Raw genomic sequence first — 25,200 nt, 5'->3', positions numbered from 1 at the left:
ACGATTCCCAACTCTCAGTTATCTGTGAGAGCAGTAATAATTATAGTGATTGTCACTGTTGAGTAAAAGAAGAGGCTTTCAGTATTGTGTTTTTGAGAGGCTGTATATCCTGTTTTATTGCTACTGCTGATAGAGGATGAGGGTTTGGAGGCTGAATGACAGTTTAAGCCAAAAACTATTATGCTGGCTTGTTCATGTGCAGCTCTTTCTATCAATGGATCTATCTCTGTAGTCACCTTTGGTGGCTGCCAGGTGAAAAACCTACAGAGGACAGGGACTGTGTCTTCCCAAATGTGGACAAACACCTGTCTCCCCAGCCTGACGACTGTTGCTTTTAACAAACTCCAATTACTTTCCCTTAATGAGCTCCCGTAGTGGTGGATGTGCTCCCCCATCATCATTACTGTAGGGACAGCAGTTGCAGTGCTGGGCCTGACTGGCAGCTTACACGGACCTGTTCCCCCTGACTGACTGCAGGCTGCACTCACTGACAGCTGGAAGCCGGCCTCCTGGAGCACAGCATTCGCTCTCTCTCTCTCACACACACAGAAAAATACACAAGCATACTTGTGTGGCCACACAGAGTGGATATTAGAAATACTGGTATTATTCTTCAATATCACGATTACTTTTAGAATCTATAAAATCAATTTTACTACAGTACTACCAAAATATCACTGAGCAGTGTCCTTTACTTTGACTCTTTTACATATTGTTTTCCTCTTGAGTTCCCCCTTTAAATTTGAATAAAATGTATCTAAATCTATAGTGTCAGTGTCAGCTGGACATTTTTGGTATATTTGCAAACTTAGGGATCTTCAAAATTAAAAAAATCTGCCATGGGTCTAAGGAATGCTTTGCTGCATTTTTTTTGTTTTACTTGAACTGAACATCAAACATTGTTAAGCATTCCTTGACAGAGGACTTTTAATTGTATTTACCTTTTTCAAGAGCATCTGATTACATGTTTAGGTATATAGATACAACATAACTCGAGTCCATCTTTGCAGATTTTGTAAAAGTTAATAAAAAACACTTCAAGAATATAAATAATATTTCATATTTGGCTTCATGCACCAGTTTCTTTACCAAAAGGTGGACAAAATTGATACATTAAGTAAGAGAAACAACCACAATCATCTCACCACAGCTCAGTCTCTTCCAGTCCCTCTTCATTTATCATTTTAGCTATTATAATCTATGTACGACAGACAGAAAACTTCTGCAGATGATAATGACATTCAGTTTTACCTTGCAGGAGCTTTAGCTTATGAAAGTATTGAACATTTATCAAATAAAATCTCAAATTCAATCATTCAAATTCCCTCCAATTCAATCTCTAAAGAGAGAAAAAGGATTGCACTCATTTGTGATTGCATTACTACGCAGAGGAGACCGGAGGTCAGCAGCAATATAAAAAGCAGCTGCCATAGCAAACCCACAGACTGCTATTAACCTGGTATTATGTTCTCCCTCTCAGTTTTTGATTTAAGCAGGAACATAAGTACAGCAGTACATTTTTCTTCCGCTTTTAAACGACCTTCTGAGAAACTATGGTTAAAACTCTTCAAAGTGCAATTGTTTCTTTCCATAATGTGTCACTCTGATGATTAATATAACTTGCATGGCTTCACAATAGCTTTCACATTACATTTCACAGTATTGACTCTGCCTGCCGGCGTTGCAAGCAGAGAGGCCTAAAAGAGCCTATAAAGAGGTGAAAAGAGAAGCTGAAATACAGAGCTGTTGCACTGCAGCTTGCTTCTTCTACACCTTCACCTGAATAAAGGAAGCAACAAAAAAAAAATCTGTGGATTATTTCCTCCTCACCAGCTAGCCCAAAGTAACTAGATGGATGCGACTTGAAGATGGTAAATGATTACTGTTGCTGATGGAAAAAGCACGGAAGAACACCTGAATTTTGAGTTATTTTTAACTACTTTACATGTTATTCGTAACATCTAAGACTGATACACCAAACCGACAACTGGCTGTTGGGCAATGTAGGGCCATCACTGAGCATCTGATGCTCTAGCTTTTATGATGTGTCCTGCACTGTTTGCTCTAGTCGGCCCTTACCGACAGTTTTTCTAGCCAATTCTCTGTGTTGAATACGCTTTAGAGCCTTTCAGCGACTGGAATCAATCTAATTGGTAGTTCAGCTTCGTGCAGAAGAAGAGAAAAGGGAGCGTAGAAAGTAAACAAATGACTAGGGATAAGTACCTAAAGCTGGCATTTATTGGCACCGGTATGTGATTGGGTTGGTACTTAAGTACCGATAAGCTGCGTAACAAACGGTGCTGCTATTGGTAATTATGACATAAACTGTGTAACGTTCATTCATTCTAACATATCTAGCAACCTGCCGCTCATGAAGACAAAGCTGCCGGCATCAAGGGATGACTTATGATGTTTATTATTGTGCCACGGCTCACGGTTTACTGCTCTGCTCGTAGTAGTAGTAGTAAGCCAAACGTCAGACAAGTGGTCGAGAGTGTGGGCCCACATTCTAGAAGTCACAACTGTGCAGCTAAATGCAATTTATTTCAAAGGATAGTTGCAAGTGCAGTATTTCATAAATATGAAGCAGTTCAGCATCTTTGATAGTGTAAACAAAGCTGCTAATGCTAACATTAGTCTGGCAGAGAAGCCCCTGAGCCCCGGTGGCTCAGATGGCTCTCAGTAGATGGAAGTCCAACACATTTGCCATCATGAAATGAGGGGAGATGACACGAGAAAAAACAGCAGAATGTCACAGGGCTGTGGCCAAGTTAATTGTGGAAGACAGCCCTTCACTTCAGTTGAGTTAAATTGGTATTGGTTTGCTCGATAAATGCTGGAGTGAAGATGGTTTAGGTATTATAGATAACTGCTGATAGGTGCTCTGAGAATAAAGTTTGAGCTGCCCTTAAAACATAAACGTTAATTAGCAAGGAATAAAGTTATATTGTTTTACTCAAAGAAAACTGAAGTTTGACATGAGTTTTTATTGTAGATAAATCTTGCAGTTCTCTCAGATTGTGGAAGTAGGCTCAGTCAAAGAAAAAACTTCATGATAAATCAAACAGGACAGAGGAGAAGGCTTGATATAAGTCACTGAGTTGCCCAATTTGTGGCAAACAAAAGAACTTTTTTTTCACAGCTTTACATGTTATATCTTTATTTTCTGCGCCAAACTATAGAGAGTAGTATCGATAAGTGTCGGTATTGATAAGCAGTGCCGGAATCAGTATTGGCATCAATAAAATCCTAACGATACCCATCCCTACAAATGACTGAAGTCAAGAGGGCGTAAGATTGAAACAGATTTGCTGTATGAGGTGAGATTATTTTTTAGCGATTGAGCTCTTTAGCAGCAACAGTTTGAAATTGTTTGTGTTATTATTTGCTAGCACATGGTACATCAGTTGTTCTCGTATCACAGGGTTATGTTTTTTATGTGCTTCTGGTTTCCCTTATTGTATGACAAATTCAGACTACCACCCCCAGATGGTCTTGAGAGTTATATACACTCACACAGGCGCAGAACGTACATACTAGTTGGCTGTTTGCGGTGTGTTCAAACGCAACTTTTTGGCCAAGACAGATGATGTGAGGGGATGCAACAGTCAGCCTTTGTCACCACAAGTTCTTAGATGTCAATTTGGTGTGTCTGGGCCTTTAATATGCAAAATAACTACAAATTATAGCTGTCAAATAAAGGCAGTGAAGTAAAAGGAAGAATATTTCTGTCTCAGTGTTGTATGAGTATTATTTCGGCATTAAATAAAGTGCAAATATCTCAAAATTGCTTGATTTTGAACTCTGTCACACTAATGCTTTCAACTAATGCAGTCCAATTCCACTTTTAGAATAAAAATAAACTACTGCCGTAGAAATAACCATATATTTGAGCCAGCTTGTCTCTGACAAAGGATTTGAAAATTAACATCATCATTTTCTTTTGTACGGCATTACATCATACAGGGCTTTCTACTATGCAAATCACTTTGTGTAGTTTGATTTGACGGCCATGTTTCAGAATTAGTACACGCATCATCATCTTCTGGTGTTTTGAAATGGTCTGCTGGGAAATACACTATGTCCTACATATCCAATATATAAGAGCATGGGTCAATTATCTTTGTGTACCAAGAATATATTCGAGGGGTTTCAGCATTGAGAGTCACAAGTGTCAGCTAACACAAGGCCTGGTACCACTTTTATTGGTCACATGACTCTGCCCAAATAAACCGTTGCAATTGGTGGACCTATGCACTGCCAGCAGCATCTCACCTAATGAGCCGAACACAGTGACCTTGATAGCTCAGAATGGGAAAAGAATGAAGACTGACAGAAATGTAATGAACTGTTTGGGAATATTAAGTGCCATTCTCGCTGACATTGAATTGCAGTTTAGGGAGGATATTATTCCAAAATTGCCCACTGCAACTGTAGAACGTCTATCCAGGACTCAAAGTCACCCCATAAATGACACATAGAGAAGAAAACAAATGGTTTGAGGTGATATTGCAACCAGCCAGTTCCCTGTTTTGCTTTGATTTAATACAGCAAAGATACTGTAACTGGCCATCAAAGCGGACTTTAATTTAATCACGCCCAGAGGTGAAGTATTTTTGTAACCATATAATTGCCCAAGAGGTAAAAAACTTTTGACTCTACTCATTGTATACAGGCATAAAGCTGCAGTGTTTGTCTGCTTACCCAGACAACTATTTGCCACCCACCCATTTTTCTGTGGCCTAGATCCCCACTCCATCGAACAAAGATTGCTTCTTGATAACACTGTTCCTACTCTTCAATCCTCACTGCTCACAATGGCAAACACTTTGACAAGACTCAGAATGGGAAAACGAAGAAAAAAGAAAAGAAAGAAAAAAGCAATGTGGAAAGGTGTGCTGCACATATCTGAAGAAGAAAAGTACGATTTTTTTTGCTCTTATCCTCTATTCTCATAGTGGTGTCTACTTTCATCGATTTGAGGAAGGTTTTCCATCAAGGCTTTGTGATGGCATACTCTATTCTAGATAAGTGCAAGAGGATCATATCCCAAATGTTTTGGAGTATTCAGCAAGCATCATCGTGGCACTAACTTTCATTTCTGCTGAGCCTATAGATCTGACATAATGAAGGATATCAATTTCATTGTGCACTGGAGTTTGAATTTAGGAGTATGCATTTCAGATTAGGCATTTGATATGACTGAACACTGCTTTCATGAATTTTATCATTTTTACTTAAATGTATTTTAGTGATCTCAAGACTTTTATTAAAGGAACAGTTCATTCCAAAATTTAAAATATATATTTTTCCTCTTGTACCTATAAAGCTATTTATCAGTCTAGACTGTTTGGGAGTTATTGGCTGAGAGTTGGAGTTGAGTACCACAAACCGAGTGCCATTTAGTTCCATTATATTCAATAGAAGGCAGACATCTCGTAACCCACACCAAAACAGTCTACATTGATTAATTGCACTAGAGGTTAAGGGCTCATTTATAGAGTGGTGAAGTAATGAGTCCTAAAACGCGGAAGTCCGTTAGCCTTTTAGCACCTCCAGTTGCCTCGTTTTAAAGTCAGTTGGTTTTTTGAATGGGCTGTCGGTAATATGCCTTAAATAAGGTCTGTGGTTAACACAGGATAGTGATATTTAGAAGTTTTGTTCTGCAACATAAAATATGGACGCTTAAACCCAATTTTTGAACTTTTAAGGTTTTACTCGTCTTAAAAAAGGCAGTTACTAACATGTGGTTAAATTTGACTACAGTGTTTGTCGGGGACGTTAAACCCCCCTGTCTGCCTTAACAGCTCTACAGAGTCGCATTCTAACTTGTAGATTTATCTGTTTATAATATTTTTAGATTGTGTTTTAACGTGTTTTTACAGTGAATGTAGTTGTGACGTTGAAGTAGTGCAACTGCAATGTAGTTCGTGTCTATCCTAACAATAACTTTTTGCTTCTGGCGATTTTATTTACGCTTCAAAACACACAAACGTAGTGTTCATGCTGAACAAAACGTATAAGTCTCATAAACTTGTGTTCGTCACAGAGCTTATTTTTGGCGATAACCGAAAATCCCATTCAAAAGTCCCATAGGGTTTTTAACAAGGGAACCAGTGCGTTGCTTACTTCCTGGTTGGCCTACAAAAATACATCATCCCTTCACTACTCTATACTCCCTTAACTAAAAATAGATATGTCCGTTTCAAATGTAGTAAATGATGCCATGCATCCTTTATGATAGCACAGATACAGCCACTAGAGGGCAGAGTCAAAAGTTTCACATAACAACAAACGAGGTGGAGTTTAAAATAATGTACCATTACACGGCAGGCAGCACTGTAGATGGCGGTGGTCTGTGAGTCCATTAACCCTTTGAATCTGGATCAACATTTTCTTGTTTTTGTTTTTTGTTTGTTTTGTTTTTTTAAAACCCTTTTTTCTAGATTATTCATCACTGTGTAGTGTGTGCAACAATAATCAACATTTACTCTGCATCCTGCACTTGTTGCATTCCCTCGGTGTCCCAACTCTGCCCCCTCTGGTCCCAACAGCCCTTCAGGAAACTGTGTTGATGATAAATCTATTGATGAAACACTTGTGTGATGGATGATTCTGGGATGGTGGGTGAATCATTGCTGATGCTCCTTCACAAAATTTGCACTATCACAGTCACACGTTCAGGGCTCAAAAACCCTACAGTGGTAATTGGAAGGAAGTCGCATCAAAAAGAACATGAGACCAAGTTATGTTTAATGCATTTCCTTTCTCAGAAAACAACCTTGCTTCCTGCAATAGGCCATGACTGTAAAGGCAGCGTTAAGGTTTATGCAGCCCGTGGGTTTCCCCACTTATTCCTCTTGTGTCTATTTTTTTTTTGTGTCAAAGATTTGTGCAGTAGCTAGGTACACTTCTCCAAATTGATTTGCAGGGATTTAAATCAGAGATATCACTGAGCCTTTCTCTGTGTGTGGGACCTGAATAAGATACAAGCCCCACAGCAAAGTGGTTGCCGGCAAGCAGGGCATTTTTGTCCCGTAATGAGATTGTGACTGATTTAAGTAGAAGATAATTATAGATTAAACATGTAATTCTTATGCTCCAAAGGCAAAGAAAGATATTTTCCCAGATTAGTTTTTCAGTAGAGCAAGGATTTGGGACTTTGCAGGTGATAATAAGGTTGTGAGACAGAGACCTGTACTGCTCTGATATGCCCTCAGGACAGGATTGGGTTCACATGAACCCCCATGAGAGGAAGTGTCCCACAGTGACACATCTTCTTAAGAGAAAATGAGTTGCATAACTTGAAGTCACCCTCCACGGTGGTATTTAGGAACAGTCACCCCTTTCGTCCTAACTCAGCTCATGACAATTAGTTTCTGTGACACTGCCCTCTTCAGTGGCAGCATAACACACACTTGCACAGTTTATTTCATTCAGTCCGAATACTTGTCCATACAAGCAAGATTCCAGTTTCCTAATTTCTCCACCTCATAAAAATTCTTGTTGCTCATCCTTTCCACTCAACCTGACACACTGTAGAGATAGTTAAACTGGCAAGAGTTCAGGGAGTGAAAATAGCACTCACCCACCTTCATCTCCATTTATCTATTCCGAATGCATTTTGCATTAATGCTAATATTTGTAAATAGCGTGCTGAAATGCAGCTCAGTGTTGTTTGCTGAAATGGTTCACTGTTTGTGCATATACAAGGGTTGAGATGGCTTGAGGAGATAATGGGAAGGAGAATGTGTGAGGAGAGGGATGGGAGTAAAACAAAAGTTGGCTGGCACTAATATAGACTGGATGGACAGGCCTGGCTGGTCCAATTATACTTGAGCTGAGGTCAGGAAGAGTGAGAGGTAGTAATGCAGGCAATCATGTCACCTTGAAAAACTAGAACACATCTATTACTGTTTCACTGCCTATACTGCAGTGTACACAGACACTGGTCACTGTGAATAAAACTCTGAAAGTAGAAAACCTCTTCTTAATGTGGATAGTACTTTATTCATGCTGTGCTTTAAAACTATTCAGTGCTTAAACTTGAATCCCCTGAATGCTTGGTTTAAAATCCTATATGTTTATGTATAGCAAGAACTACATTTCAGGGGAAAACATCTTTAGTTGGTACTTATTAAAGGTTTAGCACTTTATAACTCACCTACTGTGCTGGTTTGATCTGATTTGATTGACAGTGCTGCCAACATTAACAAACAACCCCATAACAGTCATCAGAGTTACATTCAGATAGTGCTAAATACTGATTAGTGCATCATCGCTTTCTGCCCTCTTTAAACTAGTGAGTAAAGTACCATTAAAAAGATAAAGACAGAGACACAGAACAACTTAACTCAACCAAAACTTTTTGGCAGAAAATTTGTTTATGCTCATTTTAAGAAATTGATTGAGAAAAGAGGGTTTTTTTGAGGCCTTTAAAGCTGTAGTTAGTAAGTTATATGAAAAATAACAAAATAAATCGTCTCTATATTAAGACAGTATTAAATGAGACAGATAATCTGGGAAACAATCATACTTCTCTGCCTTTTATGCCATTTTATTGCATTGTTGCACTTCTAATGGTCTTACCATATGTGAACAAAAACAACCAATCAGAGGCAAGGAGTCTGTAATGCAGCTGTCAGTCATGTCAATCAAACTAATATAAAAAAAAAAGTTTGCTCCATGTCATGGGCATTATTTGGTATTTTCGTTGACTTGTTTCCAAGTCAATGAAAGATTCACGAACTTTTTCATTTTACAGCTAAACAGTAACATAACAAAATACATATTAACACCTTATAACATTACTGTATGTGATAAATGCATGAGTTGAACTCTTGAGAGATTGAAATTCCTATTTCTTGTGATCAGGATAATACATCAATATAATGGGATTTTTTTTCTTTAACTGCTTGTATGTTTCCTCACAATACTTTTGCATTCCCTTGCAATATATTGTGTTACTTCCCAAAGCTTTGTGGATTTAGTCTCTGACCATAGCCAGTGCCCCTGGCTATGACCACAGCGTGAGGAAGCACTTTGTTATGGCGGTCACGTCTAGCTATGAGTTGGACACTGAAAAACCACTTGTAGCAGCAGTTACGGTCAAAGCTGTGTGTGGGCCTGTGATTGTGAAGGCTGGCTTCTCTTTACAGAGCACAAGATAGTAACATTAGCGCAGAAAGTGTTTTCGAGCCACCCTAGCCAACAAGACAATACAACAGTATTTTCACCATTAAAATAACAGTGGAGTGCTGGCAGCAGAGACGGCAGCACAGTGCTTTTTTCACAGTACATCTACTGTAATTTATTAAATTTATTATTAAATTGTACTACCTTAGGATAACTGTTAGCTTTAAGATCATTGTACACGAGCCAATATACCAGCACGTTACTGTTTTTTTCATAGAGTATCTACTGTATTTTATTTAAAAAGTGTATTACAGTAAATTGGATTATAGAATACAACTTTAGGATAACTATTTTATGGTGATTTTACAGTAGCCTACATGCCAGTATGTTATTGTTATTTCAGTGTTTCATTAAGAGTTATACAATCAGGTGTGAATGCTTCCAGCTGTCTCTCAGCTCTGCTAAATTTGTGCCAAATTAAGGCTCTTATGTCTATTTTGCAAGTGTTAGTGGTGCTTTATGTGGTTGGCTTTGGTTGCTGGTGGTGTGTGGCTTGCGAGTCAATCATCAAGATGAGGAAATCAACCAGAACTATCCGGAAACATGGACAGTTATGAAGCAGAAGAATTAATTATGCACAAATTAAAGGAGGATTTTATTTTTTCATTTTACTGGTTTTGGCCTTGTATAATTCCATGTGATAAATAAATGGCTGGTTAGCTGAATGACTGATTGACTGGACTGTGTAAAACAATTCACTAATCTCCTTTCATTGTGTGAGTGGTAATAAAATAGACTCAGTTTCAGGAGGTGAAGTGCATTTTTTGTATGACTTTATCATGCACAGTTAGCATGAAAACAATGTCATTAAGGAGAGCACTAATTTGCTTTTATTTACTTTCATAACAAACGGGAGTGTATGCATAATTGTGAACATCTTCGGTTTTGATGGTGTGCTATTTTCCAGCAAATTTGAACTCTGTGAGGACAGCTGATGAGTCAAATATTTTTCCAAGTTCTCTTCTATCTTGTGGTTTGTTTATGTGTGTGTTTGTGTCTGCTCCTGTAATCAACCTCTTTTATTAGAGAGCTGTGCAGTGCATAGGTTTTTTTGTATTACGGTGGGAGCAGGTGGTTACTCATTTTTGGCTGATTGATATTTGATCTTTTTGTTTGTTGCATGGCAGCACAATAAAAGCAGAAGGAGGCAAAATAACAGAGTGCTCCTATGGGGCACCAGGTAGCCCCCCAAGGCAGACAGAAAAAGCTTTTTTAACTCCTCACCAGGAGGCACAATGACCGTGCAATTGTTGCTCACAGACAGAGGAGCTGCAGAATGGATAAGCAGGAGGGGAGAAAGGGGTTGGAGAGAAAATTACAACGCAGCAAAGGTTGATGCTAACATGTTTTGTGTTGCTTTAGTTAGAAAAATGCTCAAAATATTGCCGTGTTGGGCTGCAGTGTGGAAGCCTTGTGCTTACTGATAAATGGGCTTTTTTTCTGGTCTGTCTTAATGAGTATTTTTTAGATATTTCACTGGGCCTCTCCTCTGTCTGATGCCTGTGTTTGGCAAATCCCTGGAGTCTAGAGCCCTTTAGAAAACTGACTGCAGAACTGCCCTACATCAACGATGGAACCACACTAATATGAAGAATCAACCACTTTCACACTGGCTAAGTTAGAGCCAACTTGTTCATTAATTGCCTACTTTAAAATATCAGGGGCAACTTGTCTTCACAGTTTGCAAGCTCTCTCCAGTCTGGCTCTTTCTCTCATCAGCAGAAGTGTCAGAGATAAGCATCACAACAACCAAAAAGATGACACTGGCGAGCATATTCAGAACAATTTTGCTGTTTGCAAGATTGAAAAGGTAATTTAGAAATAAGTAATGTCTGCCTTCTGCTCCCGGGCCATTAAGTGGTGTTTATGCAGGGAGATTGTCGCTCAACGTAAATATTTATTTGTAGTCATGCTTCCCTTGATTGATTTTCTGGCAACTCCTTTCTCTGGAAAAACAGCAGAGGGCTCGTGCAGCATTGTTAAACACAATCCTCCTGAATAGCTTCGAACCACAGCCACAGGCCCATACAAATCCACAATGACACAGGAGTCTATCTATTTAATTTTTTACATGCTGCCTCCATTGTCCTCAAAATACAGCAAAGCCAGCATGAAATTGCAGATGCATTACTCTGGCTAAATTACAGCTCGCGGGCTCAACTGGCGCGTCCTAAAATAGATGAGAGACAAGGGGTCAGTTACAGTTTTGTCATCCACTGATAGGAGCTGCTCATTCCAAGCCTGTTCCGCATGTCACCAGAGACAATTCCAGCATGTGTGATGGGCACGAGCGCTGTCGTTTTAATTAATGGGACAATAACATTTACAGCCACCATCCAGTTCATTCTCCCTCAAATTTGTCCCCTGAACTCTCCAGTTTCACCCACAGATATCTTTCTCTTTTGTCTTTGTGGTGCCGAAAGAAGGTGTGGCAAAAACAAAACAGGAAATTGACCTCCAATTTCAGTCCATCTCTTTCACTTGTCTGGCAGATAGAGTTAATACATGGTCTGACAAAGGAAAAATGGCACTATGGGCGTGTGTGGGTGTTCAAACATCATAACACGAAGACAGGAATGAGTTCCTTTTGTTGAATTTAAGATGCTGCCAGCCAACAGCAAAGATGCATTGATTTCACAAATAAGTGTGCCACCCGCTTCATTTGTACGTTATTATGTAGTGGATACGTTTATGTTTCCTTTTGTTTCAACAATGCTGTGGTTAGCACAAAAAACAGTACTTTGTGGCTATCAAAAATCATGTTTTGGCTCAAAATACCTGTTTTTGTGGCACGATCACTGCGGGAAACACAGCAATAGCCCAGTAAAAAAATAAGCATTTTTTTGTAGCGGTATCCTAGCAGGAAATGCAGCATTGTCTGTGCAAAAAACAACCGTCTTTCATGACACTATCCCGGCAGGGAACTCAGTGTTGTATTGGTAAAAACAGCTGCTTTTTGTAGCACTATCCTGGCAGGAAATGCAGCAATGTCTACAAAAAAAAAACAAGTGCCCTTGTGGCAATAACTTGGCAGGAAACGCAATAATGTCTTGGTAATAAACAATCGCTTTACATAGCACTGTTATGGCATGAAATAAAGTGATGTCTTAGAAACACAGCAATGTCTTGGTCAAAAACAACCACTGTTTGTGGCACTATCTAGGAAGATGTCAACAATGTCTTGACAAAAAACACCCATATATGTTTACACTATCTCAGCAGGAATCCTGGTGAGAAACAAAAACAGACAGACAGAATGTGAAACATTGCCTATTTTTTTTTTTTTTTTTTAAAAAAGCAGCTTTTTGTGACACTATCCCAACAGGAAACTAAGTAATGTCTTGGTAAAAAGCAACAGCTTTTCGTGACACTATCCCCAGATGAAAAAGAGCAATGGCACGCTGAAAATCACCCAAGTTTGATGGCTAAAAGCCAACCATACAACACCTCCTGGCATATCTCAGATCTCAATACATCAGTCCCCACCCTCTCATGCTCCGCCCTAATTTATCCCACTCCTCGATTCATCCCCCTATTACTGACCTTCATTCACCCCTACACCTTACCTACCATCCCAATAACCAAATTGGTTACTTAAATCATTATGAACTCTACTCATGATACTTTGTGCTAACAAGTTAAGTTGCTCATGTGGGTCGATGTTGAGAGTGTGTGGGCGTAGAGGGGATTGACTTGTGAGCCTTGATTCGCATGTAAATGTATGTGTCTGACTTACATGTTTGATGTGTGTATGTGCTTATGTGTGTACTGGGCTGTCAGGCTAAGAGCAGGGCAGTGACAGGTCCTGACAATGAGATTGGCAGGCCTACTGGGAGTTGGACAAGAGATGGATTTGGCTCCACTAATTGAACTGTGAGAGCACTAGAGCTTTCAAAGGAGCCAGACTGAGGACTATTTACTCTAAAGATATGTTAAGGCTCCAGCGTGTGTGTGTGTGTATGTATGTGTGTGTGTGAGTGCATATGTGTGTGTTTGCATCCTGCTTGTGTTTTTGCGCATTTGTTTCTCTATTAATGACTCTGTTTTCAGTCTGCTGGTTGATGACAAAGCATGGTTTCGTGTTTGCCATACAGAAAGAAAGCCTTGATTGAGATTTTTCTTTGTTGCTGTGAATTGTTTTTGACAGGCTGTGCCGAGGCCCCATGCCTCACCATTGACAGCTCTGGCTTTACTCAGTGTTATGTTACATTTGCTATTTATCAGCAGCCCCAAAAGCAGACTTTATTAGTCCTATATGTCAATCTGAGATCTCAGTGAGGAACTTGTCTTTATAAAACTAACTCTGTGATATCTTCATTGTAGTTTTGCAATGTTTAACACCAAAGTCACACATTGCCAGTCACTTGCACTCACATGTATACTCATGCACACCATTGCCTTCTTCTTTGACAGGTTGATGAATCTTTTATATGTTTATCCATTTTAACTCCATGGCTGGTGTATTATTAAAACGCTGGTGTGCAGCTTATATTAACCCTCTCAGACAGGGCAGAGATGGGCTTGGACCGAGCAGCCACACTCTCTCTCTCGTATCTCACTGTCTATCATCTATCATCATCTGTTCATCTGCCTCTGTCTGTTTACTAGACTTGTCTCTATCCATCTCCGTCCTGCCTCTCATCCTCTGTCGCAGCTGCCTTCTTGTTCCACACTGCACCTCTGCAGCGTCCTTCTCTCAGTCACCCCCACCTTCGATCTTCAGCATGTGTGTATATATCTGTGCTGTCAGAGAGTCCCTCCGCTTTCTCTCTGTCTCTCAGGAGCTATCTATCAAGATGAACTGTCTCTGTGTCTGTCCGTCTGTCTTGTCTCTCCATGTGACTGCGCCAAGAGACCAAATCCTCCTCATGGACGGTCCCTGTGAGTCCGCCTGTGCTTTGGCCATGGAGCTCTGACAAAAACTTTAGAGGGCCTGTCTGGAACAAGACAGTGAGTGGAAATTGAGAGGGCATTGAAGAGGTTATGAATCCCTGTACCAAGTCCTCTGCTGACAGGCGGCTCATCCCTCCTGGCTCCCAGTCAGTGTCTGAGATGGATGGAAAGGATAGTCAGGATGGAAGGGTCCCAGCTGGAGAGACAGCTATGAGTGGCGACACTTGCAACACCAACGAGGGATAAAGCGAATGTTGAAAGAGTCAGGAAGACAGTGCGAGCATGAGCGTGCGTGCGTCTGCTGCATGTTTGTGTTTGTTTGTATCCATATGGGCGCAGGGTAAGGGAGGAATCCAGAAAAGATGTGAAGCGCTGCAGAAGGCAAGGCAGATTATGTCTGAAAATCCCTGCATACATGTGTCAGCATTATGGGTGTGTGGTCTGTGAGAGAGAGAGAGAGAGAGAGAGAGTAAATTCGAGGCCATATCAGGCCATGCTGTTTCAGTAAACTGTGACTCAGTATGTCTTTGTTTTCTGTCGCACCTCCTTCCCAACCTGCCTATCGTAATCCACCCTGCCTGGCATCAGGTTCTGGTTACGGCTCTGCCCGTCCCATCAGGGCCTTCGGAGGAACACAGTATTCCCTCCACAGACAGGGCCTATTGATTGCTGTGTCAGAGGCCATATTATACCAACCCCTCATTGTACTGGCAGAGGTTTTATTCAGTCTGTCTTGGGCTGTGTGTACAGCCAACAGATGACATTTAAACTATAGCTAGAGCAGGCTGGACTGGAGCTGACAGCCTTTCTAATGGCTACTATACGGATGGCATTTCACTCTAGGCTTATTAACACTATTAAAACACAGCTTGTTCACACAAGGTAAAGGCCAGTCACATTGTTTTGGCCAGATACAGTCCAAAGCAAAAGCGTGTTAACATTGCTCATTAGCAAAATAACTCTCTTCTCTTCTTTCTGACCTGTAAGATACGCTGCAGAAACACATAAGCTGCTTTTACACAGAGATCTCCCCTTCATACCACCCTAGCATTTTTACACAGAACCAAACAACGTTGGCAACATAACACTCCAGTGTGTGATTACACACTGCGTTGCAGCATCCCGCAATCAAAAGAGGCATGACATGTAACAAAACAGTGTCCGCCTTTAGGGTGACAGATAATTTAATAATGTCGTCGGCAGCACTTTCTAAACAATAACAATTGCAAAACATGTCAGTCACGGTCGTTTACCTTCTCTGTCATATGGCGGCTGATCTCATCCTCTGCTCAGACGGTAAGGAGCTCCTGGACCTCATTGTTTTCACTATTTGTGGACATTTATGTCCACTGTCCTTTTTTTAAAAAAAATATTCGCTAATTGCTACAACAGCTTTTTTAAAGCTCCTGTGGTGGGGTGTCCAGTGGCTTAGTGGATTGAGCAGGCACCCCATGTATAATGGCACTGCCGTGCCGCAGCGGTCACAGGTTCGAGTCCGGCTCGCAGCGCTTTGCTGCATGTTGTCCCCCCTCTCTCCCCCTTTCACACTGCTGATCTGTCCTATCTAATAAAGGCAAAAATGCCAAAAACAAATCTTTAAAAAAAAAAAAAAGCTCCTGTGGTGGGTCTTGCACATAAACATGTCGTCAAACCCGACATCTGTGCCACCCCTGGTCTCGTCTTTCCAGTTTTTCCATGTCTCACGGAGCTTGTTACAGCCAGTCTTTCCTTTCCTGGCTCAGAGGCGAGACCACTCTGTACCTCCTTTCTACAATCGGATGTTATATACAGAACAGCAAGGCGGCATAACGGTGAGATATTCCCGCCTTGAACAGGCAGTGTAAATGCGACTACAGTCTCACATAAAAGGGTGTAGATATTGCTCATTAACAAAATATTACTCTTTTCTCTTCTGTCTGGCCTGCAAGCTATACAGCAACACATAGAATTATTTAGTGATCTGTAGACAAGCATGTAATTCTGTTGATTCACAGCACTGGTTAGATTCCTCTTACAGTGAACATAAAGGTCACACAGTGCTCAGTAATGCATGCAACGCCCCAGAGGACCACTGTAAAGCCCAAAAAGTTTTACAGCCAGTCCCCAGACACCAGCAGCTACGGTACCTATTAGCCGCCAATGTGCTTTTTTGCTCCTCAGCAGATCAGCCAAGCGCAGCAGCTCATTTAGATCCCATTTAGGGAGGAATCACTCCATATTGTCACGGTATCAACCACCTTGATGCCCACCGCAGCTCAAAGACATGTCCAAATTGGTTTAACATACATTCGGATCGGTCTATGTATAGCTCAGAGGGTAATTTTTGCTCTGCTCACGTCCGAGGGCAGATGATACGGTTACATGTGGGAAGAAAAGGATTGCCTTTGATTATAATGGAAACCTGATTAATGAATATAAAAGGAGCACAAATGGCCGTGGACAAGTGTACATGGTCACAGGAGATAGCCATTAAAATTGATTTTATGCAGTAGTAATTTAGTATGGGCTTTCTTGTCCGATGGCAGTATCTTGTTTATGAAATCACAATTTATATGTAGAACATGTGCCATGAAAACATTATCTCATAAATGGCAGCCATGTGGGCAGATTGCAGTTCTAACAATGTCTTTTAAGCAAGTCAAACAATGATGCATTAAAATGTGCTACTTTTATCTGGGCGAAATTATTTGTTGACTAACAACAAAGCATCCCAGGTGAGATTTATGCCATTCCCAAATAACAAATGTCATGAAAAGGCAATTTGATGAATTGAAGGTATAATTGAATAATGAGCGATTTGAATAACGCACATGGGTTTTTTAGAAATGAAAAGCTTTTAACTCTCATAATTACTTGCTTGGCCTCAAATCAGTCCATAACATAAATTAATGATAGTTTACTCCACAATTTACCATTTAGTACTTCTGTTTTTGTTAAACTTGTCATTTGTCCCTTTTTTTTTTATTTGCCCTACTATGCATTTAAATCAGTTCTCTGTTTCCCTATTTCCCTCACGTATTTGTATTTTCTTTGTCTTTATGGTAATGAGAAGAGTCTGTCTAAAATGGGCAGTGTTAGCTCGTGTGTAGCATTGGGGCTGTGTTTTACACTTTTTTTTTTACACCAGAACACACAAAGGAATCTGTGTGTTTTCTTAACCACTCCCCTTTGCTGTTCTTTAACAGAGATTACATTTATCAGTTGATCTGTTGGAGATAAACAGCACCAATGACATTTAGGTTTAGTTTTAGGGTTAGGGTTAGATAGCACTCAGTGGCTAAGCTGAAAGCCTTCTAGTTGTTCGTGGAGTGTAGTCACTTTTCAAAAGAGCTTTTTAGTGGTTTAACTGTTGCAGAGATCAAACCTAATACTAATACTTCCTGGGCATTTTAAATGTTCCTCTTTTATGAGGAATGTGACAAGAAATATGGTAAATGCTGCATGGGAACATAGCTAAATAGTGTTCTCAGTGTTTTGATTTTGAGATTTTACTTATTTTTTTTAAAATCCTTCGTGACCTGGTCCCAGAATACATATCCAGGGTTCCCACGGAAAACCATGGAATTTCACAGTCACATTTTCCAGCTGTGGAAAAGTCATGGAATGAGAACGAATCATTGAAAATGTTGAAAAAGTCAGATTTTGTTGTGTCTATTGAAATTGTCACAGTAATGTTCCATGGATGACCTTTTACTAGGTAACATAACAGCATATTTATTTTCTGTAGCTGTCAAAGTAACGTAACTCTTACATGTGTTGATGTGTACCAGTTTTTGGTTTACCATCACAGCCAGCTGAAGTTATGTTTGAATAGGGTTTGAATCAGATTTGTTGGAAAAATGGCTGGCAATTGCAGCAAGAAAAAATATTTTTCCTTAAATTTTTTTTTCTATTTTTTTCTTTCTATTATAGATTCTTGAAAAGTTATGGAAAAGTTTTCAAATTTTATCCATGAAAATGTGTGGGAACCCTGTATATCTGTACTGCTGCCCCCAGACCAACCAGTGTGATGCCTGAGATCGTCAGGCAAAAACCTGCTAACTTTTTCCACCTCACACTTAAAGACTATGGGTTGATTAATGCTTGGGCACGCAACACTTATGAAAAGTGTCACTTGACAGGAATTAAACAGTTTCTATATGTCTGTCACAGTCTGTCTGTGAGCCGCAGATTCGCCTCACTTTCTACAGTGGGTGGGAAAATAAAATCAGTAAATCAAGATACTGTATTCAGACACTGCTAATTTCTTCCTGTGGAGCTGACATGAAAAATATTTTTGTTCATTAAATGTCTGCTGTCGTTTAGCTTGGTGAAGGCTCGCAGATGTATAACTGGCCGGCCTCTGTCCTCTCAGCTGCGCAGGAGCTGCTGCTGACAGACCACTGCTTCTGGGAACAGAGACGCTGAATGCAGGTCAGAGTCGGTGTGGATTTACAAATGACTAGTTCCGTGGTGATGATAGTAACACTACCAATAACACTGCGTGACCAAGTATGACAATGTCTGCGACATAAGAAAATAAAAGCGTATGTTTGAGCAGAATACGACCCGAGGAGATGACGAAGACAGTTAAAAAATGGTGGAGCTGAACAAATTGATAATTTAGTGAAAATAATTCTCCGTCCACATGTTGTATTAGATTTAATAGCCCTACAGACCGCCGCGGCCTACAAACTGTCTCTCTTAAAAGGTACATTATATCGACCTTCTCCACCGTCTCCTCTCTGTTGTTGTGTGTAACTTTTGACTCTGTCCTCAAGTGCAATCTTTTGGCTGTATCTGTGCCAACATAAATGAAGCATACAAGTATGACAGCAGAGACGTCTATAACATTGGAAACCGAATCATCTATTTTCATACGTAAAGGGAGTATAAATGGTCCTTCAAGGGGAACGAGCGTTTGCTGTTCCGACTCCTCAGCTGTGGGACGACTTGCCTGAGAGATTCCTGCTTTTACATCAGTATCATCCTTTAAATCACTTTTGTAGACTTATCACAGTTGAAAGGCTTTACTTTAATCTCTCCTTTTAAATTTGTAGTTTTGTATTTATTCCTATCCAGTGAGTTACACTGCCTTACTCCTCACTCCTTTTTATTGTTTTTGCTTTTTTTCCCTCAATGTTTTATTTACTGCTTTTAATTGTCCATCGTTCTTACCACTTTTTCAGTTTTTGTTCTTCCCCTTTATGCTTGCCTGGTAATTCAGACATTAAGTATGTATTTTATTGCTGTGTTTTTATGTCTAAAGCACTTTGTAATATTTGTTTTGATAAGTGCTATACAAATTTTTTTATTATTATTGTCATAAAAAGAATAGAGGAAAATTGTTGTTAGAGATAGAAAAAAGTGGCTGCAAATTATACAGAGGAAAGTTTTTTGTAGCCACTGGAGGCTAAAAAGATGTATTATTGTCTTCTTTTTATCTGTTTACATTATTTAAGTCACTCTATTATTTATTTGCGTATGTAATTAAACTTTTGATTCATCAGAGAAGCCTATTAGTGATGTTTGGGACTGCATGCAGTCTGTGCATTTGTATCACACCTTCTGTCTGTGCTTCACAAAAAGGTGTGGTGTTTTTCAACAGCAGCGCCTATAAAAGCAACCAGCGTGTGACATTTTCATTCACATAATTAGGACGGTACAGACAGAGACTTGGTAAAAAAAAGTTATTTGATTTCAGCGCTAAAAGGGTGATAAAAAGTTGTGGTCCTGTCTTTGCAGCGGAGGAGGAGACGTCCGCGGGGATTTCGGGGTTTGAGGTGAGAGCTGAAAGTCCTGAGCTCTACCACTGGGGGGAAGAGAAAAACATGGGGAGTGACAGAGGACAAAGGTGTGGAGCATAGTGGAAGGAGACATCAAATGGGAGAAAGAGAAGTGGGAGGTTGTCATTACCCCTGAGAGGACAGGTGTGGACCACGATTAAGACTGAGTTTCACTGGCAGCCATCTGGAAACAACCCTCACATCACTCGCAAGGGACGGGACATTTGCAAGCATCCACAGCCGTGTGCACACATGAGACCAGCACACTCTTCAAACACATGCACACACACACGCAGCAGCAGCATCTCTGCCGCTAGGGTGAAACAAACAAACTATACAATAATGCTGCAGTTGAATTTTAGGCTGCAGGGACGCTTGAAATGAATTATGAATACAATAATCTTTCCCTCCATTTTAGATCTTCCTGTTCCAGCTCAGCCTCAAACACAGATACTACCCCTTGCTATAGGTCTCAGTCAGTCTGTCCTTACTACTCTGCTGGCTCAACCCAAATCATTTCCCCTCCTTTCTGAGCTGCAGGGTAATAAGGGAGCAGGAAAAGGGAGGGAGAGAAAGAGGTAGAGCCTAAATGAAAAACCAGCCTCGGTTTAACATCTTCTCTTTCTGGGGCACGGCTAAGCTTTATTGGATTTTTTTTTTTCCCTCTCCTAGTTTCAGCAAATCAGAAAGAATTTTCCCATAACCTTTGGCGCATGTGCAATGTCAAATTTAATCACTCTCCTTGTCGAAATACACTGTACATGAAATTAAAATGCAAAGACGGGGAAAAATAATAATTTAGTGTCCGACAAGTATCACATATTATCTGGGCCCTGCACCCTCTACTTGTTAGACAAAGTGATGATGAAGTCTCCGCATCTTAACACTACTTTAATCAAAAGATATATGAGATTCCGGAATCTCATGAACCCACTTAATACCCATCCACTTTGTTTTTGCACAGTACAATAACTAAAAGATAATCCTCCAACTGCTCTTTGTGATTGGAGACACTGAGGCGGTGCAGTCAATTCCAGGCTGCATAGTAGTTGGGTCAAGAGTCTGGAGCTAAGGCCTTAAAATGTAATAGCATGATGCAGGTCAGGTGGAGAGGGGGGCTCTTAACAGCATGTGTTGTAAAAACAATATGGTCTTGATGTGTGATGTGAGGAAAAAGGAGAACAAGTAAATCTCCCATCTCCAAGGTCAGATTGAATTTTCTTGGTTGCTGTTTCTCATTGAAACAAAACACGGAAACCTACTTTGACAGACATGCAGCGATTCCATTCACACAAACACCCATTTAACCATCCATTCATCCACTCATCGATAATGCAGTAATATAATTTGCTGATGAGGAGATATTATACATGTTAAAGGCTGGACATAATTGCCTCTAATGGTCCGCATATGATCACATATTCTAGGCTTCAGTGTTGCCCTCTGTATGTTTTATTGCAGTGTCTATCTCATTAATTCTGGTCTAGTTTTTTGAGATGGCTCCTTATGTGAGTATTTCAGCAAGAGCTAAGATGAGTTGGTGTTAAAATTTGAAACAAGAATTCAATGCAATTCATTACATTTATTCATAATTTTATTATGTCCATAAAATTGCTGCTTCTATATTTAAACTGTCAGTCATGAATCTTATGAAATCATCATGTTGAGCTAGTTTTGCAATGACTTTGTGGGCCAAAAACACAACATTCAGTTATTTTAAGTTTCTGTGTGTTCATTTTTAGGGGGAAATATTAGGCAGAAATGGACTTTAATATAATAAGTGTGTTTTCTTGGTGTATAATCATCTGAAAATAAGAATGTTGTGTTTTCATTACCTTAGAATGAGCTGTTTATATCTACATAGGGAGCGAGTCCTAGTCTATAGAGTCTGCCATGATGCACCACCATGTTTCTTGAGGGGCCCAGAACAGACAAACCAAACACTGTCTTTTTTTTGCATCTTTGCATTTTTGCATCAGCCATTGTAGTCCTCAGCCCCTCTGTCACAGGTAGCGTTGGAAAAACACAACATGAAACTGCTGTATTCAGAGACTTTTAAAATGGTTTCTATCACCTTGTCTGTTTGTTTTGGAGAGGAAGAAACCTTTGCAAATACGTCAGGTCCTGGTAAAAATGCTCCTGAACGTCTGGATCTTAAGTCATCAGAGCAGAAGGTGAGCAGACATTAGCAGGTGCTGGGCTAGCGGCCTGTCTCTGACATACCAAACAGTGTCACAGAAACACTGATTTGTAATGTGAAGCTGCTTTATTCAGTATTTTTACCAGTTTAAATCCCTTGGTCCATTTGTTTTGGGGAGGAAGAGACGCTGCAGATAAGTCAGCTCATGGTTAAAGCCTTCTGAACAGTGAAAACTGATGTAATTTTGTCCAGAAGTTTCAGCTGATTGTAATGTCCATTCAAACTTAATTCAAAAGTTTTCAGTTCCATTAGTACTAGTAGGCTACATAATCTGTAGTCCAGATTACATTTCAACCCTGAATCTAAAACCAAACCAATCTTATTTGCTTCAATAGATAAATAATTGATTATAATGGCTGGGTCAATAAAAGCCATTAAACAGTCTGAGCAGTGCATTAACTGCAAAGCTGCATAAGAATCAGGTTTATATTAAGGCTCATTTCCTGCTTGCTGACCTCCTATTAATGGATATTTCATCATCATCAGTGCAGAATCCTTTCTGCCCAAAAAGGTGCTTGTGCAAGTCACTGGGATGGAAAGACAATTCATTAAAAAGTTATATGGTGCATATCTGAATGGTCTGTTTTGTATGGGGTAAAAAAAACCTTGGTCTTGGTGATGTGGTGGTTATGAACAAACCGAAGGATAGGTTTCGTGTGAAAAATACATTTGAATATTAAAACAGGTGCAAAGTGCACTACGATGCAACACTTCATGTGATGACTAAAAAAGCATTGCTCGAAGAGGATTACACTCAAAAGAATGTTTTTAAATGGATAGATTTATTTAATACAAATCACCATACTTAAAAACCCTTTGAAACCTGGGCAAATTGTCTTTATTCCAGAAAACATGGGAAGAGGGCAGTGAGCAATGTAGGAAGACATGACCCCCAAATTAACAAGAAAGTAGTTTTTTTCTTTTTAAAAAAAAGTACAAAAAAATTACCTGGAAAATAGCAACAAACAAAAGTCAAAATCAAACACAAACAAGGAAATTAAATGGAAAAAATAACAATAATTCTGCCAAATGTTTTTAAATATATACTTATGATTATTTTAAATATTGTTTTCTTGAAATGTTTTCCATAACTACTTTTCTAAATCATTTTCTAAATCTACTATTTCCTGCTTACCATTTCTTGCCAAGTTGTCCATTGCCCCATCCCCCACCCAATGTTTCTGAAAGAGTTTAAACTGACTTGCTCAGGATTTAAACACTTTTTAAAAAAGCACAAAAAAGTTATGTTGATCAAGTTTCAGATGGGTTTCAATGTGTTGATTATGAATGTATATTGGATAAAGTCCCAGTTTTAGTTGTAGAGGTTGACAAAATTTTACCTGCTGCGTTTGTTTTCCCCCAGTAATGAGAATAGAAAGCACAGCATCATGATGTAAATGCCTCTCAATCATGCATGAATTCAGCAGTGCAGGAGAGATGGAGCCCCAAAAAACACACTCACTAAAAGTTGCACCCATGGAGAGACCTCATTTGAATGCAAGTTATAGAATGTGATTTTTGTCACAGTACCTAAAGCAGGGCTTGTCCCTCTCGTGATATATATTTCATTCTCAGTAATTTTATTGACTCGCACACGGGTTAGTTTCAGGTGTTTAGGATAAGTGATAGTAGTTGTATGTTTTATAACTATTTGTTTGCATGCGATACATTCCTCCTGCAAGCTCCTTTGCCCCTGCAGCTCCAGCTGGTGCACCTGCAGAAAACAATACCTTTGTGCTCTCAGCAATTAGACACTTTTTCCCCACCAGAAAACACGCTCAGGAAACACAAACATGTAAGTGTTCTGTTCCTCACTTATTACATTTTCTGTGATGTTTCACAGGGAGGATATCTGGGATTATCACACACTAAGTTCCCTGTTGTCTCTGCTGCCCCAGCAGATGAGCCAGCGACTGTTGGAAGAGATGAATAAATGTGGCTTGCACACAGTTGATTTTTTGAATCTAAATCTCCACCTAAAATGTTGTGTATGAGCAATTTTGAAACTGTCAATAAAAAATGTTAAACTGGTGTTTTTCTATCTCTGCGGGTGGTTAATTTAACATTGAAAGATGACATTATATATAAAAGCTTCTAATAATTAACCCTAGTGTTTAGTTTGCGTTCAGAATATGAAAACACTTTATTTCAGCTTGTTTGGGACACGTAAACCTACAATAAATTAAGTGGTCTCTCACTCTGTCACCCTCAGCCTTGCTACTTGTTATGTTTGACCTGCCTCCATCCAGGTTCAGTTTTGTTACACAAGCTGCAACTTGGATTTTGTTCGAAGACCAGTGAGAAACATTACAAGCAGCGCTGGCAAAGTTGTTTTTGAAATGTACTAGTTAACATGCTAAAAATGTAATAATTAATGTAACTATTTTTCATCAAAATAGAATAGAATAGAATAGAATAGAATATTCCTTTATTGATCCCCCATTGGGGGAAATTTCAAATGTTACAGCAGCATGAAAAAGAGAAAGTGGAATGTAACAAAGAAAATAACAATAACACAATTATACAATAACACAATTATACAATAACAAATAACAATAAATAAGTAATAAAATAAGTATGTACATAGAGGAAAAAGGTATGTACACATAATAAGTAAGTAATAGAATAAGTATGTACACAAAAGATGGATTTGAGAATACTGTAAAAAATACTGTAACTCACTGCATTTGATTGCTTTTTCTAACAGATATTTAAAACTGGGCAATAAAATAATATATTTTGATGAAACCCCTTTGTAATCGCCAACATTTTGATTATGACACACTTATAGTAAATGCATTATTTTCTTGTTTCTGCTATTTATATATTGTGATGTAGACTTTAGCATAATGTACATTTTTTTAATATATTTCTATACCCTTACATACTAGTTTGTGCTCTGTAATGTAGCATAGGGTGCATATTTGTATATTTTTGTAATTCTGTATTTTTACACATTTTATATACTCAGTATATTATACGTATTTTACTTTTTTTTTAATTTTAGATACTGTTGTGAAGTTGAAGCATAATGCACATATTTGCATTTCTTTTTTTTTTTTTAAAAACTAATGAACATTTTTTAAATTTTATTTTAAATTTATATATATTTCATTTTTATGTAATTCTCATTTTCATACTTCTTAT

The 25,200-nt window shown here is 39.2% G+C and overlaps 1 protein-coding gene and 1 long non-coding RNA gene across 4 annotated transcripts in view; one reads left to right on the top strand and one right to left on the bottom strand.

Moving 5' to 3' along the window:
• LOC148189398 (uncharacterized) overlaps positions 1-24,207 on the top strand; it is an 85,669-nt gene extending 61,462 nt beyond the window's left edge. For 2 of the 3 annotated variants that reach the window (XR_015776833.1, XR_015776832.1), the window contains exon 4: positions 23,897-24,207. This is a non-coding gene — a long non-coding RNA (uncharacterized LOC148189398). Of the gene's footprint in view, positions 1-18,393; positions 18,502-19,812; positions 23,836-23,896 lie in introns of those variants that run through there. The other variant, XR_015776831.1, reaches the window with a different exon arrangement.
• rtn4rl1b (reticulon 4 receptor-like 1b) overlaps positions 1-25,200 on the bottom strand; it is a 194,938-nt gene that overhangs the window by 45,631 nt on the left and 124,107 nt on the right. The window lies entirely within an intron of this gene.

The sequence above is a fragment of the Plectropomus leopardus genome, chromosome 6 (genome assembly GCF_026936395.1).
Source record: "Plectropomus leopardus strain MGB_pleo_1.0 chromosome 6, ASM2693639v1, whole genome shotgun sequence".
Classification (NCBI taxonomy): domain Eukaryota; kingdom Metazoa; phylum Chordata; class Actinopteri; order Perciformes; family Serranidae; genus Plectropomus; species Plectropomus leopardus.
The sequence above is the reverse complement of the archived record's forward strand: the minus strand, read 5'-3'. Positions and strand labels throughout refer to the sequence as shown.